At 45.4% G+C, this 14,116-nt stretch overlaps 1 protein-coding gene across 2 annotated transcripts in view; it reads left to right on the forward strand.

Moving 5' to 3' along the window:
- The first annotated feature begins 205 nt into the window (after positions 1–205).
- The window catches only part of LOC106602028 (cdc42 effector protein 4), a 42,201-nt gene continuing 28,290 nt past the window's right edge, over positions 206–14,116 (forward strand). The window contains exons 1-2 of one of the 2 annotated variants that reach the window (XM_014194474.3): positions 206–562; positions 13,438–13,644. The gene's annotated coding sequence lies outside the window, so the exon portion shown is untranslated. The remainder of the gene's footprint in view (positions 563–13,437; positions 13,645–14,116) is intronic. The other variant, XM_014194477.3, reaches the window with a different exon arrangement.

Raw genomic sequence — 14,116 nt, forward strand, 5'->3', positions numbered from 1 at the left:
TCCCCTCCTTTGGCTGTGTGAGATATGGTACCCGTTGGCACACACACACGAATTTGAATGTGACAATCATTCATTACCCATGTCTGCAGTTTGGAAAACATGTGGGGCCCACACAGAGCCTTTTGTCGGTCTCAGTAAAGTGAGAATAGCCTGAATTCTAGAATACCCCTCTATCACTTTAAGACGCCATGTGGGAGGGGAGTGGTCAGACTCACGAAAGGAGTGGAAACGTGATGAACGTTGCACCGGTGTACAGCCACCCCTGACAGAAGCACAGAGGACACATCATAGCTACTATTTTACTCTGGAAATCAACTTCACTATCTTATTTTGGTGTTGTTTTGTTTCCAAATAAAAATAATAGAATTGGGATTTTGGAAGAGTTGATAGGATATATATTCTCTACATTTTGCCTGGTCCCGTTGTTGAGCGGATCCTAGCCTACTACAAGACAAGCCTACAGACAACGTTGTTGTGTGATGAACGCGCCCTTGTCTTGAACCTGGGGACCCGTTGAAACTGTCACGCGGATCAACGCCTTGTGAATGGGATGCTTTTCACGGTGAGTTCCGGGTGGCCTATGCATGCGCTTTAAATTAGATCCATAAAAAAATACTTAATTGTGGATATTTTATTCCGTCTTGATCATAGTGCATGTAGCTTACAAACAGACAGGAGCGCAGATGGGGGGACCACGGGGGGTGAATATTGGGAGGGGAGAGGCTTTTGTAATCATCAACCAGGCTACTTATTGTTCCCTAGTCAGTGATCCTCCGCCGTGTTGAAACTGGTTTAACTAGGGTTATTTCATGATTCTCTTTTTAACAGCTTCATTGGAGTAGTTATCCCCTTTCTGTCGAGTGTAGACTATTCCCCACATTACAAAGAACAGACCATTGCAACATGCAGTGGTTTTGGGCGCTGCCGGGTGCCTGTTTATTGAATGCAACGATGTTGCAAAAATGACGGTAGTCAGTAGAAATAGGCTCGTGTTACTTTGTTGCCTTTTCTGTGTCTGGCTTCATGATCATTTGCTTTGCGTTTTGAAATCAATACAATAAGATTGTTTTAGGTTTTCTGTTATAACTCTGCTTTCAGTGGACTTATTATTTTCATATTTCTTAACTTTATATTCGACTGATTCACTTAGAAGTTGTGTAGCTTAAAGGAATTCAAGGAAATATGGGGCGACTCACTTTTTATTATGGTAAAAAGAAAAGTATCGGTTGTATTGAAGGCAGTGGTTTAGCTCCTGGATAGGTTGTCTAGACTAGGGGAGCATGGTGGCCTAAATCTATGATGATGGTGACTCCGGTGAAATCTTTTCTGATGTACTCCATCATACCATGTCCACGAACAACGTCCTCTTTGATAGCCTAACTACTAATTGGTTGCACCAGAGCACTTTCTTAAAGAACATGCATTTGACAGAATGGGAGAAAATGCATTTTTGCCAACTCACTCTGCAGCATTGGGAGAGGTGAGTTTGGATCTCAGACCAGAGAAGTGTTCAATCATTAACCAGCAGACATTAGATAAAGTGGCACTGCTGGTGACAGAATGGACAAACTGACCCTGTTAAGTTCAAAACTGTGTACGTACACACACACACACACACACACACACACACACACACACACACACACACACTTCGTAGCAGACAGTTCACCTACTGTTTAGCCTCTCGTCGTGTGTGTGTGCGCGTATGCGCTGGTACACTGGTCAATGCGCATCCCATTCTCCCAAACCATTACCCTCCCAGCCAGAGACTGTTGACATGGCAACCAGATCTGTGTCACTGGGCATGGCTGTCAGTCATGGCCTCAGATCAGCTCATTGGCTTGAAGTCCTCTACTTCCTGTGTTCCAAATGGCACCATAGTCACTATACAGTGCACTATTTCTGACCAGGGCCCATAGGGACGGATAGGGAGCCATTTGGGACACAGACCTCTGGTCCTCCTGTTATAATGGACCATGGGGGGTTGTGGTTATTAGGGCTAAACTTTATAAAAAAAATGTGCAACGGAAAATTCAACCAAACCAACCATTTCTCATTGGACAAATTTAGGTAGTAGCCTACCCCAAGTTTCACTCAGGTTTCTACCGTTTTGTTGAATCAAGAATATTGGTGGATAAATCAAACGTTTCAATTGTCATGAAATGAATGGATCTTTTCATTTGTCTGTTTTCCTGTGTGGTAGCTGTGAACCGCTGTGTTCTGTCTTTCACCACAGCACTGTGTTCTCTTTCACCACAGCACTGTGTTCTGTCTTTCACCACAGCACTGTGTTGTGGGGGGGGGGGGGGGGGGAGGCCATGCATCCTGCTTTAAACCGAACTCTGTCATAGAACGTGTGTGTGTGCGTGTGTGTGTGTGTGTGTGTGCGTGCGTGTGTGTGTGTGTGTGTGTGTGTATGTATGGGGGGTTGACGTTCCAGGAAATTCCAACAGTGTTATTTTCTCCTAGGAATGTCTCTGCGGACTGCGACACTGAGCTGAATGATGCTGAGTATGTGGTGAAGGGTTGTACCCTGTAGTTTGGGTGACTGATGTTGCCAGTTCAACACTTAGAAGTAGGTCTTTCAGCGACCAGGGACGCTTTGAGGTTGGAATGGATCCATCTTTATCATTGGTTCCCCTCCTCTGATCCTGACTGTTTACTGTTCTGGCAGGTTGTATCCCTCCTCTGATCCTGACTGTTTACTGTTCTGACAGGTTGTATCCCAGCTGACACCCTGCCCTCTATAGTCTGTATCCCAACTGACACCCTGCCCTCTATAGTCTGTATCCCAACTGACACCCTGTCCTCTACAGTCTGTATCCCAACTGACACACTGTCCTCTATAGTCTGTATCCCAGCTGACACCCTGTCCTTTCTGTCCTCTATAGTCTGTATCCCAGCTGACACACTGTCCTCTCTAGTCTGTATCCCAACTGACACACTGTCCTCTATAGTCTGTATCCCAGCTGACACCCCGTCCTCTCTGTCCTCTATAGTCTACATCCCAACTGACACCCTGTCCTCTATAGTCTGTATCCCAGCTGACACACTGTCCTCTATAGTCTACATCCCAACTGACACACTGTCCTCTATAGTCTGTATCCCAACTGACACCCTGTCCTCTATAGTCTGTATCCCAGCTGACACACTGTCCTCTATAGTCTGTATCCCAACTGACACCCTGCCCTCTATAGTTTGTATCCCAACTGACACCCTGTCCACTATAGTGCTCTACATAAGATCCTGCTAGGGAATAGGGTGTTGTTTAGGATTAAGACATCATTTGACTGTATTGTCCTCTCTTGCTTTTGGCACACAGTTCTAAGGGTCTGTAACTAAACTAAACTAAACTTAACTAACTAGGTCCATGATTTGTGCACAGGAGCTAACCTTTGAGCTTTGGTTCATTAGTTCACTGCAAACTGTATGTAACCCCTGTTATGTTGCCCCAACATCTATATTCCAAGGGGGTTTGGTGAGTCTCAAATGTCACTGTGAATACTGTGTTTGTTCCTGGGACCCTCTTGTTTCAGGCCTGATAATAAGTGTGTGTGTGGGGGGGGGGCAGGCATACTAACGTGATTAGTAGAGTTTGTTCACAAGCCAGAGGAAATGTTTATTCAGCAACCCCCTGCTATCTGGGGTCCTGAGGATGTCCGACTCATTATACAGTCCTCTGCCCTCTCATCATTATACAGTCCTCTGCTCTCTCATCATTATACAGTCCTCTGCCCTCTCATCATTATACAGTCCTCTGCTCTCTCATCATTATACAGTCCTCTGCCCTCTCATCATTATACAGTCCTCTGCTCTCTCATCATTATACAGTCCTCTGCACTCTCTCATCATTATACGGTCCTCTACACTCTCTCATCATTATATGGTCCTCTACACTCTCTCATCATTATACGGTCCTCTACACTCTCTCATCATTATACGGTCCTCTACACTCTCTCATCATTATACGGTCCTCTACACTCTCTCATCATTATACGGTCCTCTACACTCTCTCATCATTATACGGTCCTCTACACTCTCTCATCATTATACGGTCCTCTACACTCTCTCATCATTATACGGTCCTCTACACTCTCTCATCATTATACGGTCCTCTACACTCTCTCATCATTATACGGTCCTCTACACTCTCTCATCATTATACGGTCCTCTACACTCTCTCATCATTATACGGTCCTCTACACTCTCTCTCATTATACGGTCCTCTACACTCTCTCTCATTATACGGTCCTCTGCTCTCTCTCATCATTAAACGGTCCTCTGCTCTCTCTCGCCATTACACGGTCCTCTGCTCGCTCTCGCCATTACACGGTCCTCTGCTCGCTCTCGCCATTACACGGTCCTCTGCTCGCTCTCGCCATTACACGGTCCTCTGCTCGCTCTCGCCATTACACGGTCCTCTGCTCGCTCTCGCCATTACACGGTCCTCTGCTCGTGCTGTACAGATGAGTGGCAACATTCTGATGCATCTAAAGCACAGGTGAAAGGTCAGGAAGCACTCACAGTACAGTTTAGCAGTACAGGTTAGAAGTACAGTACCTCGTTATTAAAACCTTATTGCTGCTGGTTGGTTTAGATTTGTGTCTGTTTATTTGTTTAGAGTATGGATTGATTGTGTGTGTGTGTGTGTGTGTGTGTGTTATTTTCTGTTGAGATGGGAGACTCCTACTCCCCCTGCCCTTCCTGTGGGCTCAGACCTTTATACACACACACACACTCCCCTGTACCGCCACAGTGTGTCACCAGTAATTGCCATGTAAAGCTAACTGATGTCGTTAACTTATCTTTCTAGTGTAATTAGGAACATTCCTTTAGCGCTGTGCAATGCAGAACACAGTTCAACAGCCATGGACGTGTGTCTCAGATGTTCACCAATTAGTCCAACCAATCAGGTCAAGTCTTTGGTCCAGCTGGTGAACTGGAAGGCCAAGCCTTGTGGTTTAGGAACTGAGGACAGCAGTAATTTTAAGGAGGAAAACTTAACAATCCCCCCCATATCTTACTTCTGATAAAACCTCCAAGTGTATAATTTTAGATGCCTGAGAATTAGAATGCATTTTAATATTCCTTGAATGTTCCGGAGTTCCACTCTGTTCTAATCTCCCTCACTGTGCCCACTCTCTTTAGGCTGTGTAGTAAGTCTTCTAAATGCCATGGTGGGAGGTGTCCCCTCTGAAAGCCTCTGCCTGTTTACTTCTAGATGCCATGGAGGGAGGTGTCCCCTCTGAAGGCCTCTACCTGTTTACTTCTAGATGCCATGGAGGGAGGTGTCCCCTCTGAAGGCCTCTACCTGTTTACTTCTAGATGCCATGGAGGGAGGTGTCCCCTCTGAAGGCCTCTGCCTGTTTACTTCTAGATGCCATGGAGGGAGGTGTCCCCTCTGAAGGCCTCTACCTGTTTACTTCTAGATGCCATGGAGGGAGGTGTCCCCTCTGAAGGCCTCTACCTGTTTACTTCTAGATGCCATGGAGGGAGGTGTCCCCTCTGAAGGCCTCTGCCTGTTTACTTCTAGATGCCATGGAGAGAGGTGTCCCCTCAGAAGGCCTCTGCCTGTTTACTTCTAGATGCCATGGAGGGAGGTGTCCCCTCTGAAGGCCTCTGCCTGTTTACTTCTAGATGCCATGGAGGGAGGTGTCCCCTCTGAAGGCCTCTACCTGTTTACTTCTAGATGCCATGGAGGGAGGTGTCCCCTCTGAAGGCCTCTGCCTGTTTACTTCTAGATGCCATGGAGGGAGGTGTCCCCTCTGAAGGCCTCTACCTGTTTACTTCTAGATGCCATGGAGGGAGGTGTCCCCTCTGAAGGCCTCTACCTGTTTACTTCTAGATGCCATGGAGGGAGGTGTCCCCTCTGAAGGCCTCTGCCTGTTTACTTCTAGATGCCATGGAGGGAGGTGTCCCCTCTGAAGGCCTCTGCCTGTTTACTTCTAGATGCCGCGCTGAGTGCCGTTACGTCACTCTGTGCAACGGTTGGAAAGGGAGGATATATTACTGGAAAATGTCAATGTTTACCAGTAAACTACCAGCATTTTGGTAACGTTCAAGGATTTTATGTAATTTTTTCACAAGACATCTAGTCCCTTTTGGGTCCTTCAGATTTTCACAGATGTGTGTAATTATCTCAGGCCCTCTGTGTGGTATATCGCATGTCAAATATTCAAAGATATAAGAATTAAAAAAAATAGCACGACAAAGCTGTAAATCATGCTGAATACAAACCATCAACTTGGTGAATATCATTGGTATTTAATGAGGGTTTCAGCATGAAATATCCTTTTTGTTTTCTTTAAACACGTTTATTTATCCTACTATATCTTTGTTGTAAATGTATTGGTCGCCAAACTGGTGGCAGTTGTGGATTGTTAGTTGAATATAATGCCTGTGTATGTACAGTGGCAAGAACAAGTATGTATAAACCGTTTGGAATTACCTAGATTTCTGCATTAATTGGTCATCAGATTTGATCTGATCTTCATCTATGTCACAACAATAGACAAACACAATGTGCTTAAACTAATAACACACAAATTATTTTTGTTGTCTATATTGAATAGTACATCATTTAAACATTCACAGTGTACGTTGGAAAAGTATGTGAATCCCTAAGCTAATGACTTCTCCAAAAGATCATTGGAGTCAGGAGTCAGCTAACCTGGAGTCCAATCAATGAGACGAGATTGGAGATGTCCTGCCCTATTCACTAGTAGGGTTGCACATTTTGGGGAATATTCAGAGGTGGAAACTTTCTGTGGGAATTAATGGAAATGTATGCAAAATAATATTTATACCATTTAAATGTAGGTGTTTTTTGCATTGGATATATTTACCTTACCATATAGAGACAAACAAACCTTTTCCCTTATCATAAGTAGACATAATTGCAAATTATTAAATACTTCCAATATAAATCAAATATCAACATTTAGTTACAAATTGAACTTTAAATAAATGAGTTGACTCTTCCATGTCTTCTCCCTGGACCTCCTCAATGTCCACCTCTTGAACATCAGACTCTGAGGCCTCATCTTCACTGTCACTTTCCAACCTTGTTGAGGATGGCTTGTTGTCAGGCTCAAAAAGCCTAAAATTTGCCCGGATGGCCACCAATTTTTCAACCCTTGTATTGGTCAGCCTGTTGCGTGCTTCGGTGTGTGTGTGTTCCCAAACAAGGACCAGCTGAGCTCTGAGGTGGCTGATGTTGGTGGGATTTGGAGGATGATGGAGGCAACAGGGGAAAGAGCTTCAGATCCACAAAGTCCCTTCCACCAGGTGGCTGATGAGATATGTTGGCACGACTGCAAAGCCCTTGCTTGGAAGTGTACTTCGCCAGACTGCCAAGAACCTTGCCCTCATCCAGGCCAAGGTGGCGAGACACGGTAGTGATGACACCATAGGCGTTGTTGATCTCTGCACCAGACAGGATGCTCTTGCTAGCATACTTGGGGTCCAACATGTACGCTGCGGCGTGTATGGGCTTCAGGCAGAAGTCTTCACGCTTTTTGATGTATTTCAGAACTGCAGTTTCCTCTGCTTGGAGCAACAGTGAAGTGGGTAGGGCAGTATGGATTTATTCTCTTACATCTGCAAGCAGAGTCTGAACATCAGACAGGATGGCATTGTCTCCCTCAATCTGTTGAATGGGTACTGCTATAGGTTTCAGGCTGCTTACCACTCTCTCCCAAAATACATCATCCAGGAGGATCCTCTTGATGGGGCTGTCCATATTGGCAGACTGTGATATGGCCATTTCTTGGAGACTCCTTCCCCTCCAGGAGACTGTCAAACATGATGACAACACCACCCCAACAGGTGTTGCTGGGCAGCTTCAATGTGGTGCTCTTATTCTTCTCACTTTGCTTGGTGAGGTAGATTGCTGCTATAACTTGATGATCCTTCACATACCTAACCATTTCCTTGGCTCTCTTGTAGAGTGTATCCATTGTTATCAGTGTCATGATGTCGATGAGGTGCAGATTCAATGCATGAGCAGCACAGCCAATGGGTGTAATCAAATGTATTGATATAGCTCTTCTTACATCAGCTATCTCAAAGTGCTGTGATGTGAGGGTAGGACTCGTCCACTTTAGACCAAGCAGCCTTCATGTTCGCAGCATTGTCTGTCACCAGTGCAAATACCTTCTGTGGTCCAAGGTCATTAATGACTGCCTTCAGCTCATCTGCAATGTAGAGACTGGTGTGTCTGTTGTCCCTTGTGTCTGTGCTCTTGTAGAATACTGGTTGAGGGGTGGAGATGTAGTTATTCCTTGCCCACGAACATTCGACCACCCATCAGAGATGATTGCAATAGTCTGCTTTCGCTATTATTTGCTTGACCTTCACTTGACCTCTGCATCCAGAAAATGAGTAGATAAAGCATGTCTGGTTGGGGGGATGTATGCTGGGTGAAGAACATTCAGAAATCTCTTCCAATTCACACTGCCTGTGAGCATCAGAGGTGAACCAGTTGCATACACATCTCGAGCAAGACATTCATCATTTCTCTGACTACGTTCTTCCATTGAGTCAAAAAAACGTGTGATTCCAGGAGGACCATGAGCTGTTGCTATTGAGAAGGAGTCTGATTCGTAATTTTCACCTCGAATAGAAGTAGAGGGTCTTTTGTCAGAGATTATGAGCGCTGAGGGAACTTTATGTACTTGCCCAGATTATGCTTCATCTTTGTTGCATTCTTCACATATGATTTGGCACAGTATTTGCAAATGTACACAGCTTTTCCTTCTACATTATCTGCAGTGAAATGTCTCCACACATCAGATTGTGCCCGTGGTATTTTCTTGTAAAGATTAGGAAAAAAAGAGGAAGAAAAAAACCCCACATACAACTACACGTACAGATAAATAGCAGTTAGATTAAACAACTCCTTTGTAAGATGAATGTTAAAAAAATGAAACATGTATGGAACAGGTGAATTAACACTCCTCAGTTAGCAGGCTCAAGCAAGCTAAAACCCACATGGTAGCAAAAACGAAGTAGCAGAAATTGTTAACAAGTTAGAAATTATTTAAACACACTTAGCTGTAGGCTACTATTTACTAGTTAACCTCTCTTGGGGACCCACGGTTCACACTATTCAACAGCCAGTGAAAAATCAGAGCGACAAATTCAAAACCACAAAATGTCATAATTCAAAGTTCTCAAACATTACACCATTTTAAAGATACATGTCTCCTTAATGTAACCACATTGTCCGATTTCAAAAAGGCTTTACGGTGAAAGCATAAAGTTAGATTATGTTAGGACAGTACCAACCCAAGAAAAACCACACATCCATTTTCCTAGCAAGAACAGGCGTCACGAAAACCAGCTAAAATTATGCACTAACCTTTGACGATCTTCATCAGATGACACTCCTAGGACATCATGTTTCACAATACATGCATTTTTTGTTCAATCAAGTATATCCAAAAACAGCATTTTACATTGGCGCGTGATGTTCAGAAAATATAATTTGCCTCCAATACTTCCGGTGAATCAGCACAACAATTTACAAAAATACTCATCATAAACGTTGATAAAATATTAAACTGTTATTCAAAGAATTATAGATGAACATCTCCTTTATGCAAACGCTGTGACAGATTTCAAAAAAGCTTCACGGGGAAAGCACACTTTGCAATAATCTGAGTACTGTGCTCAGAAAAAGACATCAAGCAATACAGATACCGACCATTTTGGAGTTATCTAAAATCATAAATAGCATTAGAAATATTCACTTACCTTTGATCTTCATCAGAAGGCACTTCCAGGAATCCCAGGTCCACAATAAATGTTGTTTTGTTCGATAAAGTCCATAATTTATGTCCAAATACCTCCTTGTTGTTTGCGCGTTCAGAAAGCTACTCCAAGTGTAGTAAGCGCGGCCAAAATGTCACGACGAAAAGTCAAAAAAAGTTATATTTATGTTCGTTCAAACATGTCAAACATTGTATAGCATCAATCTTTAGGGCCTTTTTAACTTAGAACTTCAATACTATTCCAACCGGACGATTCCAATGTCTTGAAAAATGTTTTGGAACACAACTACCCCTCACGTGAACGCGTGCCAATGAACTCGTGTGCTTTCCTGAGTCAACAACTTCCAACTTCCTTTGTTGGCTCTCTGTTCACCATAGACGCCTCAAACAACTTTCTAAAGACTTGACATCTAGTGGAAGCCTTAGGAAGTGCAAAATGAACCCTAAGTCACTGTGTGTTGGATAGGCAATCACTTGAAAAAACTACAGCCTCAGATCCTCCACTTCCTGGTTGGATTTTCTCAAGTTTTTGCCTGCCATATGAGTTCTGTTATACTCACAGACATCATTCAAACAGTTTTAGAAACTTCAGTGTTTTCTATCCAAATCTACTAATAATATGCATATTCTAGTTCCTGGGCCCGAGTAGTAGGCCGTTTAATTTGGGTACATTTTTCATCCGCCCGTGAAAATACTGCCCCCTACCCAAGAGAGATTAACAAAAAATCATGTATGTCATATAAAATATATTCACCCCACCCAGTATTGTTATCAAAACTTACCAGAAAGCATGTAGTTGTTGGCTCAGACAGTGTGGTAGTGTGGGCTCAATAGCATCTCATTCGTGTGCAAGGTCTTGAGAATCAGCTGTACATGTGATGGAAGAGTGCACTGTGCATGTGATGGAAGAGTGCACTGTACATGCAGAGGGTTGCAATTCCATTGAATTGGGGATAGTTTAACCAAAATATGCCACAAGACCTATAATTGCCTTGTGTATCCCACAATAAAAGGCTCACTGTTATAAGCTAACTTTTTTGTTGTTGAATTTAAGCAAAATACCCCAAATTCCAGGGCTTAACTTCCCATGGAAATTTCCGGGGAAGTTCACCGGAAAGTTTCCGACCCTTTGCAACCCTTTTCACTGGAAGCATTGCCTGATGTGGTCCATGCCCCAAACAAAAGCGATCTCTGAAAGACCTAAGATTAAGAATTTTGACTTGCATAAAGCTGGAAAGGGTTACAAAAAGATCTCTTAAAGCGCCGATGTTCATCAGACCACGGTAAGACAAATTTGTCTATAAATGGAGAAAGTTCAGCAATGTTTCCACTCTCCCTAGGAGTGGCCGTCCTGCAAAGATGACTGGAAGAGCACAGCGCAGAATGCTCAATGAGGTTAAGAAGAATCCTAGAGTGTCAACTAAAGACTTACAGAAATCTCTGATCATGCTAACATCTCTGTTGACGAGTCTACGATACGTAAAAAACTAAACAAGAATGGTTTTCGTGTGAGGACACCACGGAAGACGCCACTGCTGTCCCTCTCTTCCTCCGCTCCTGACCCTGTCCCTCTCTTCTTCCTTCCCTCCCTCTCTCCCTGACCCCGTCCCTCCCCTGACTCCGTCCCTCTCTCTCTCCCTCTCTCCCTCCCCTGACCCCGTCCCTCTCTTCCGCCCTCCCCTGACCCCGTCCCTCTCTTCCGCCCTCCCCTGACCCCGTCCCTCTGTAATTGTTTTCCTTCTTCCTGGTGGTGTGTTGGAAGATTGGTCACCTGCAGTTCTTGTCAGTGTTTAAATAGCAGCTCAGTAACAGGACAGAGGTCACAGCACATGGAGTATACGTCACAAATAGCACCCTATTCCCCCGTTTTAGTGCACTACTTTTGACCTTACAAACAACACCTTTTGTAACAACAAGCCATAGTTGATCAAACTTTGTTAAGCTTTCAGGCTTATATTTTTAACCCATGCAGGATCGCCCATAGGGTGCACTAGGCCCCATCGGGCTCTGGTCAGAAGTAGTGCACTATATAGGGAACAGGCTGCTATTTGAAACTCAACCATCACCTAGTAGAAACATGTCCCTAACTGTCTCTCTTGGATCTTGACTGAGAGGAGAGAGCAGCATTCCATAGAACACGCTGCCTCCCCTCTGTTGTCCGTGTGGGAGGTGTGACACATAGAACACGCTGCCTCCCCTCTGTTGTACGTGTGGGAGGTGTGACACATAGAACACGCTGCCTCCCCTCTGTTGTCCGTGTGGGAGGTGTGACACATAGAACACGCTGCCTCCCCTCTGTTGTCCGTGTGGGAGGTGTGACACATAGAACACGCTGCCTCCCCTCTGTTGTCCGTGTGGGAGGTGTGACACGAGCATGCAATGCTGATGACCACACACACACACACACGTTAGGTGAGCGCTGATGGTTGGAGGTGATGGCAGCACTATGGTTTAACACTACGGCGTCCATTCACACCACAGGGTTGGTTCACAACACACACCTCTGTGTGGGTGGAGGTGTGAGGTGAGAGAGAGGAGTAACCAGCTCACACTGGGGTCTATATTTAGTCTGGCTCTGGCCTATATACTCTGGACATCAGTCTAGCCAACAGAAAGGCCTGTTTTGTACGCCATGACAATTTATCCTAGACAGACTTCTAAATATAGAACATCTATTTGGCTACCAATGATTCATCGAAAATGAGCATTTCTTGAAAGTGCAACATGCTCCATTACAATGAGGCCCCCGACTGTAAGTGATTATTGTGCTGCTGTCTGCATGGTCCCACCCTGTTGGTCTGATGGAGAGATAATGGGCTGTTCCTCTCTGATGTGTTTGGGCTGTTCCTCTTCTAAATGGGACGTTCAGCTCTGGTAAGTGGCTGTGTAGCACGACTCAGAGGCATACATTAAGAGTTTGTCCAGGTTTGGGAAGGGCTGCCATGGTAACGTCTTTATTCTCTAGATGTTGGTGATGTAACAATACTAGAGTGACAGTTCCCTATGAAATGACCCGCCGTAAACAAACAAAACAGAGCAGCGAATTTCAGATGTTTTAATTGATTAGCGTTCGGGATAGTGAGCATCCAAGTCGGTATTGTGTTGTGGTGTCAAACAAATGGCGTATCTGCTTTCACTGGACATCTTCATAGGTTTAAAAACCTGTCCGAAATAAACCTGTGTAACTCAGAAGTGTGGCAGTGGCTACAGACTCTTATCACTTGGCTACTGAGGAGGAAGTGGCACTCTCAGAACGTTAAGACAGAAACCTCTCTAGATACATGCATAGGACTCTGCCACAGCCCCAGCAGCCTGCTAGGACCCTGGCACAGCCCCAGTAGCCTGCTAGGACCCTGGCACAGCCCCAGTAGCCTGCTAGGACCCTGGCACAGCCCCAGTAGCCTGCTAGGACCCTGGCACAGCCCCAGCAGCCTGCTAGGACTCTGGCACAGCCCCAGCAGCCTGTTAAGTTACTTGGTGCAGTAGAGACTGACATCTAGCAGAGACCAATGGTCTGGTGAATTACTGGGACTAGTGGCAAATCTCTGAATAGTGTAATATAACCCAGGTCACCGATGTCTGGAAACTTCCAATGTCATCAGTAGCTAGAGGACTGTACTGTAAAAGATTGAAGAAGACTATTCTATTCTGTTCTTATTCCCAGGTCTTATGTATGTCCAACAGTCTGGGGAATGACTGGGATAAGAGGCAGATCTCTGAAGAAACCCAGTCTAGGGTAACCCATGCCTGTGTAGAATGAACATCTAGAACGAGCGTGCCGAGCCGCCATAGCCGGTCCCTATTTCCAGGTCTTGTGGATTGGGCCATATCCCCCCATGCCCTCAGGTCATCCTTTCATCACTCCATCCAGGTCAGTAGTTTTTATTGGCTCCAGACTGACTGAGTGCCACCGCCCAGCTTTGGCCACCTTCTCTGGGGTTGGATGGGCCTCATGGTGGGGGAGGGGGATACCACCTTCTCTGGGTTTGGATGGGCCGCATGGTGGGGGAGGGGGATACCACCTTCTCTGGGTTTGGATGGGCCGCATGGTGGGGGAGGGGGATACCACCTTCTCTGGGTTTGGATGGGCCGCATGGTGGGGGAGGGGGATACCACCTTCTCTGGGGTTGGATGGGCTGCATGGTGGGGGAGGGGGATACCACCTTCTCTGGGTTTGGATGGGCCGCATGGTGGGGGAGGGGGATACCACCTTCTCTGGGGTTGGATGGGCTGCATGGTGGGGGAGGGGGATACCACCTTCTCTGGGTTTGGATGGGCTGCATGGTGGGGGAGGGGGATACCACCTTCTCTGGGGTTGGATGGGCTGCATGGTGGGGGAGGGG

This window comes from Salmo salar, chromosome 03 (assembly GCF_965601325.2).
Source record: "Salmo salar chromosome 03, fSalSal1, whole genome shotgun sequence".
In the NCBI taxonomy this organism is placed as follows: Eukaryota; Metazoa; Chordata; class Actinopteri; order Salmoniformes; family Salmonidae; genus Salmo; species Salmo salar.